This window comes from Rattus norvegicus, chromosome X (genome assembly GCF_036323735.1).
Source record: "Rattus norvegicus strain BN/NHsdMcwi chromosome X, GRCr8, whole genome shotgun sequence".
Classification (NCBI taxonomy): Eukaryota; Metazoa; Chordata; class Mammalia; order Rodentia; family Muridae; genus Rattus; species Rattus norvegicus.
The window spans coordinates 141,416,518-141,424,175 of record NC_086039.1 but is presented as its reverse complement, the minus strand read 5'-3'; the positions used below and the strand labels follow the sequence as shown (position 1 = coordinate 141,424,175).

General features: G+C 41.4%; 1 pseudogene; it reads left to right on the top strand.

The window, feature by feature from the left end:
• The first annotated feature begins 2,521 nt into the window (after positions 1-2,521).
• On the top strand, positions 2,522-3,090 carry Btf3-ps11 (basic transcription factor 3, pseudogene 11; annotated as a pseudogene).
• The last annotated feature ends 4,568 nt before the right edge of the window (positions 3,091-7,658 follow it).

The following is a 7,658-nucleotide window of genomic DNA, read 5'->3' as shown; positions in this document are numbered from 1 at the left end:
TAGACGGAGGTGAAGGAAGAGGGAAAATGGTATAATAATAGTTCAATTAAAAATAAAAATAAGAAATGGTACTTCAATCTCAGAACTATTAATATTTTGCAGCGAATAATTCCTTCTTCAGAGTAGGGGTCTTCTATGTATATGACGTACACTGTACGACATTTAGCAATGACAACTTCATATACTTCAAGTTGTCCCTAGACTTTGGCCAATATTATTTCTTATTATTTGCTAATTATGTGGTACATGCATATAATATATTTAGACAGTATCCCCCTTCTCAGTTTTCCAACTGGTCACAGGAACACATCCTCTTTTCAACTTCATATCATCTTTTTTATCATTTTAACTTTACAAAGTCAAAATTACCATACACTGGGAAGCACTGACCTGGGATAATCTTCCCTCAACAATCATCCTCTCAGGATTTACCAACAAAATGGTTTAGTAGGTAAAGGTGCCTGTTGCAAAGCCTAAGGACCTGAGTTTGATTCCCAAGGAATCCCCATAATGGAAAGAGATAACTAGCTCCTGCAATTGTCCTCTGATCACCATACTTGTGTCAGGGATGTGGGCATGTGTCAGAGAGAGAGAGAGAGAGAGAGAGAGAGAGAGAGAGAGAGAGAGAGAGAGAATAAGCATAACTAAGTAAGAAAAATGTAACCATTTTTTAAAAGCTAGTAATTACAATAGTTGTCATTATTGTGCACCTACTATGTGTTAGTTGCTACTCATGCACAGTCTCATTTCACTCTCATCACTGCCTTGTCAGGGATTATTTTCTTTCAATATGGAGATGGAAGGTCTGAAGAAAATACAAATACTACAGTAAAAAAAAAAAGACAATTACTCTGTGTTGTGATCCATTATCACAGGATCAACAGCCACAGGGTACACGTATCTTGGTTTTATCAATCAAGCAAATGATGGTCAACACCCAATGTAAATTTCTCCATGTGGATCTTTATAGTGGCTGCTGGACTGTTTACACCATCTCCTGATTGGGTGCCAACAGAGGCAAGAGGGTAAGACATCTGGAGCCAATGAAGTACAGAGATTTCACCAAAAGGAAATACCAAAGCAGTGGCAATCAACGAAAGTGGGGGGGGGGGGGGAGAATGTGTCAGTGCTGGGCAGGCCACACAGCTACCACAGCGAGCAATAGAAGAAACAGTCTGGAGACTGATACAAACACTTAGGGAATTGTTTGAGTATTTTTCTGGTAATCCTTGACCCTTACCTGCTTCACTGAGCTCCAAACGCAAAATAGCTTTGTGACCAGTTTGAGTTTTCTCAAGGCACTTTGGTATTTTCTGACTTTGCGCCCACTAGGGTCTAAGCAAGGCAGCTTTTGTTTTTGCCATTGCTGCTGCTGCTGTTGTTTTTCCACCAATGATGGCCATGAAAAGTAAACATCACAGGAACTCCTCACATGCCCAAACTTGGATTTAACACGAAGAAATTGATGTGTGAACCAGTGTTTCTATTTAATGTGGTTTCTATCAAAGTGTTCATAAAACCTGGAGCTGCAGCTGGCCCCCATTAGGTAGTTTCTTGGTGAAAGTTTTCCAAGGAAAACTTTTTTTTAACAACTTCATAAAGCCAGGCACAGAAGGGTAGGGCAGCAACTGGCTGGGAGACACGGGACTTTTTATCTTTGGCTGAAATGTTGGGGGGGGAGCTTATTTCTGGCAGAAAAAAAAATGGAAGGCAGTTAAAAAAAACTCCATTTTGAGCTTTGCATGAGTTCAAGTCATTTCTGCAGGCATTCAGCCTACTATAGACTCGGCCCTACGCCAAAGGGTGGGAGGAGTGAAAGGGTGAAGAGCAAAAACAAAACAACTACTTTAAGGCATCTGGGGCCACTGTTTCAATAACTGCATTTGGAAGGCTGTCTAGAAGCACACTGTTGCCAAGTACTTGCTCAGAAAGCGTGCATGGTTTTCTACTCCATGTTAAAGGAATTATGAATGATTCGAGGATATGGTCATCAACTTCTCATAACTCTAACAGATGACCGAAAACAGTCAACTTTATAACACAAAGGTTCCTCTTGGCGCACAGGTTTTGGTCCTATGGGTTTGCTCTATTTCTTTGGACCTGCTGGGACACATTGTGGAGAAAGCATATGGCAGGACCAAACTGCTCATGTCACTATTGTGAGGTGACAGAAAGAAGAGGGAACAAATGGAGGGACAGCCATTCCATTCAGCACCATGCTGCTGACGAAGAGAAAACCTCCTACTTTTGAAGGATGTCGCCTCATCCCAACAGTACCAAGCTGAGGACCCTTCCAACAGACTTTTGGTGAATACTAAAGATTCAGGCTATGGAAGAGGATAATCATGCACTTTGTCTCCAAAACAACCAGCAATCTGCCATTAAAGGTAATAATTGTGGTCCAATTTAAGAATACGTAGGTTTGAAAGGTAGATTGTCAGATAAGCAGCCAAATGTATATATTAGTTTTATATTTAACAACACTGTACTTCCGGCCTCCCTTTAGCTGCCATCTTGCATCCCCGCATGTTTGTACCTTATCTCAGCTGCTCTGCCCGAGACTCCCAGATTATGAACCTTAGTTCTCCGCGCGGCCTCATTTCTACTCCGACAAGATGAAAGAAACGATCAGGAACCAGGAAAACTCGCCAAACTGCAGGCACAAGTGCGTATTGGTGGGAAAGGAAGTGCTCGTAGAAAGGTGGTTCCCAGAACAGCCACAGCAGACGATAAAAACACTTCGGTTCTCCTAAAAGAAGTTAGGGCTAAACAATATCTCTGGTATTGAAGAGGTGGTTTACAAAGCAAGGAACAGTGATCCATTTTAACAACCCTATAGTTCAGGCGTCTCTGGCAGCAAACACCTTCAGCATGACAGGCCACGCCGAGACAAAGCAGCTGACAGAAATGCTTCCCAGCGTCCTCAACCAGCTTGGAGCAGACCGTCTGACCAGTCTGAGGAGACCGGCTGACGCTCTGCCCAATCTGTGGGTGATAAAGGCACCAGTTGCTACTGGAGAGGATGACGACGATAAAGTTCCAGATCTGGTGGAGAATTATGCTGAGGCTTCTAAGAACGAGGCGAACTGAACTGAAGCACCTTCTGAAGAAGTGACCCTTGCAGAAGCTACAACAGGAGCTGCTGTTTTATATCATGAGGGATTTTTTAAAAAATTTTGTTTATTATGGATCTGATAAAATCTAGATCTCTAATATTTTTAAGCCCAAGCCCCCCGGACACTGCAGCTCTTTTCAGTTTTTGCTTATGCCTAATTCATTCTTTACAGCAAAGTAAAATGAAGATGCCTGGGCATAAAGGGTGGAAAGGGTTAATAAAAATCTTTGCCTAGTAATAAATAAATAAATAACAACACCAACCCTTCTCTTATGCATGCTTATGTGCTCCCTCTGCTCTCAGAAGACTCCAGCTGAGGAAAGCTTACATATGCAATATGAAGAGGTTTTCGCATTCAGCAGACTCTCCTTCCTTGGATTAGTTACAGAACTGTGTCAGGGTTAGCCATCCAACCAAACAACACTCACATTCAACTAGCACAAGTAAGAACAGTGCCTATAAAGCACCAATGGCAGACAGAAGTATGATGCCAGTGAACTCCAGGTTAAGGAATCAATGTTCTTAGGTCTACATAGCATGGCTGGCAAGTTACTTATAGGACTGAGGGTGACTGCGAAGCAGCTACACAAACAAAATCTCATCCCAGATTCCCCATAGCTAAAAACATGGAGTCTTCCCCTTTGGTTAAACTTACACCTACTATACACTCTAGCACTTCTGCTCTAATTGCACCCAAGAACTAGAGACTGGGTGCAATTGAGGCAGAATCACCTTCAGATGGCAGAAGTGGTTGGAATCTCAGGCTCCAACCACCTTACCACTCTTATTTCAGTGAAGGTCTTTTGCCAAGTGTTCTGATGAAGATGATGGCTCAGAAAGACTTCTAAAAGAAGCACGGTGGAAGAAGTAGGGCAAGGAATGAACCAGATTGGCAGAAATACTGTTCAGAGGACTTGTGGGAGATTAAAATGACACCACAGAGCAGGTAGAGGTAGCACACGCCTTTAATCCCAGCACTCAGGAGGCAGAGGTACGTGGATCTCTGAGTTCAAGGCCATTGTGTTCTCCAGAAAAAGAAAGAGAGAGAGAGAGAGAGAGAGAGAGAGAGAGAGAGAGAGAGAGAGAGAGAGAAGTCACACAGACAAAGTAGAGGTGAAGAACATTGGAGTCCGGTGGAAGGCACTATATGAAGTCAATAGACGCTAATTCTCATAATCATTATAGTTTGAAAAATATGGAGAAAGGATTGTGTCCCCGTCTTCTCAAGTATCATGTTTCCTCTATATTATTAACATCATTATGTCTCCAAAGTCTGTCTTACCAATTCTTTTAATAGTATAAACCTCATAAACTTGGGGATCTGTAAAAGAGATCTTGAGAATCGATGGCAACCTCTGCCTGAAGACTGTTCTCCAGAAAATTAATTAGTATTTGGATACTCTGTGCAAAATCTTTGTCCACTTTTAATATGTATTTATTTTTTACTGGTACACAAAAATATAAGCAAAAGTATTTATGCAAATATTGATTCATGTATATACTAATGATCAAATTAGAGTAATTAGCATATATGTCACTTTAAATGTGCATCATTTCTAACAGTGATGCCCTCAAAATTTTCCCCTAGGTATTTTGAAATCTATTAAGTATGGTTGCTAACTATATTCACCCTACTGGATCATAGAACACCAGAACTTGATATTCTTATATATTCTATAACATGCTACTTTTTTATTTTTATTGGACATTTTATGTATATACATTTCAAATGTTATCCCTTTCCTCCTCCCATCCCCGCTCCCTTCCCCCTTCCTGCTGCTTCTATAAAGGTACTCCCATTTCCTCCCACCCACTCCCACCTCCCCACCCTGGCATTCCCCACACTGGGGAATCAAGCCTTCACAGGAACAAGGGCCTCTCTTCCTGTTGATGCCAGACAATGCCATCCTCTGCCACATATGCGGCTGGAGCCATGAGTCCCTCCATGTGTACTCTTTGGTTGGTGATTTTGTCCCTGGGAGCTCTGGTTGGTTGGTATTGTTGTTCTTATTGCAAATCCCTTCAGCTCCTTCAATCCTTTCTCTAGCTCCTCCATTGGGGACCCTGTTCTCAGCTCAATGGTTGGCTGTGAGCATCTGCCTCAGTATTTGTCATGCTCTGGCAGAGTCTCTCAGGAGGCAGCTATATCAGGCTCCTGTCAGCATGCACTTCTTGGCATCAGCAATAGTTTCTCAATATGGTGGCTGCATATGGGATGGATCCCATGAAACTAATAGAAGAAACTGGAGACAGCCTTGAACACATGGCCACAGGGGAAAATTCCTTGAACAGCAATGGCTTATGCTCTAAGACCCAGAATTGACAAATGCATAAAATTGCAACTTGTCATCTTTTAACCAAGCTCTCCTTACTCCCCTTTCCTCTGCTCTATACACAGTATCTAAGAACGTCTTTCCTACTCTTAACATGTATGAAGTCAACCAATTTAGTTTCCACATATGAGCAGGTTCATAGAGTTCTTGTTTTTCTGTGCCTAGATTATTTCATTTGATAGAATGTCCAGTAGGTTCTTAATGTTGTCACCAAAATCAAAGTTTCCATCCTTTCACATGACTGCATAGTATTCTACTGTGCATATGTGCCATCCTAGTTTGATTTCTGTTGCTGTGACAACCACCATGACCAAAAGCAACCTGGGGAAGAGTTTCTTTGCCTTACCTTCCTGACCACAGTACATCATTAAGGAAAAGTCAAGGCAGAAGCTGAAGCAGATACCACAAAGAAACACCGCTTGCTGGCTTGCTCCCACGTTCATGTTTAGCTACCTTTCTTACATAGTCCTGGGCCGCCTGCCTAGTGATGGCACATCCCCATCTCTAGGGCTGTATCTAGACATTTGCCTATTATCTAAGCCTCTTTAATGTCAGAAGCTTTAGAGGGAATAAATGTATTCATAGATATCTGACCAATTTGCTATATGATCAAACTACCGCCTCATTAGATAGTCAAACGACCAACACACTTACTCAAATACCAAGTAATACTAACTAGTCTGTGGATCATCGTCAATGGTACAAACTGTAACTCTTTGTAGTTTAAGCAAAGATACCATGAGCAGCCAGATTCAGCCTGCTATTAGGTGGGCTCTTCTGCCTACCTTAGCATCAGACTCCTTAACTCACAGCAAACAGGTCTAGGAGCTGCTAACCTTTACAACACACATCCAAGTTTGAAACTGTTAGATTCCCTGAGTTCTGTCACTCTCATCTTTACAAATGAAGAAAGCGGATTTCAGAAACCTTATGTAAGCACCTCAGGGTCCCGTACATCATTAAATTGTAAGGGAGTGATTCCAAGCCCAATCTTTTGACTCGGGTGTTCAATATGCTAATTTTAAAGCACCAATAAGGTATTTAAGGATGATAAAAAACTAGCATAATAGGGGGATGTTGGCCTGGAAACCGGGAAAGGGAATAACAATCGAAAAGTAAATAAGAAACACCCAAGTTAATAAAGATGAAAAAAAAAAAACTAGCATAATGGTACCTTCCTTTTAGCAACATTTCAACTGCTTTGACTTCTCATTGCTAAATCTCCAGTTATGAAACTTTCTCGTGCTGACCTCATCTTGAGCTCTCTGCTAAATGGACTGACTGACTTGTCTGGCACCATGTACACATAGTCTATATGTCATAGGTAGAAGGAAACCTTTCCTAAACTTGCAAATGCAATAAACATGACTTTAAACTTAAGGAAATCCAAAACACATGGTGCCCATAAAAAATGGCATTGGAGAAATTAACAACAGGTTATCAGAGAGCCAAGCATCTCCAATAGCATTATATAGATGAGTCTCAACCATCCTCTATTGAAAAAAACCTGCAGGATATTGTAATGATATAGACTATAGGGGGAAGGTAAAAGAGTCATACCTACCTGGAGAGGGGGCAGAGACTCAAAAACTCTTTAAAAAGCCTGATCGTTAAACCATTCATTGTTTTTTTTTTTTCAGACTACCCTGTTTCACATGTTTTTAGCAATATGTGTACTAAAATGCATTAATCAGCTAATTACTTTAGGGATGAGGAAATTAGTAGATGACACTCTCAGGAGAGGGTTTTATTTATTTAACTGGTGATATTTAACTGTTGGAGTCTATCTCTGGCTTCAGCCAAACACACAGATAAGATTCAGCAAGAAAAGAAAGAATGGAAGAAGGAAGGAAGGAAGGAAGGAAGGAAGGAAGGAAGGAAGGAAGGAAGGGAAGAAAGAAGAAAGGAGGAAAGATGACTTTGGACCTCACAATTTAAATTCAATCCTGGGACTGACATGGTAGAGAGAAAGAAGTAACTCCTTCAGATTGTCACCTTACCTCCACACGTGCATGCATATGACATACAGAGTAAATTAAAAGATATTAAAAAATCGCTTGTGAACATGTATAAACTTTATTCTTCCTGTCATCGTTCTCTAAACAATGTGTTTTGCCTGCTTTATGGATATGGTATTTGCCAGGCTGCAAGTCTCGCAGCTGGGGTGCCTGGAGCACCAGCACGCTGCTCAGGGGAGGCTGGTACACAGC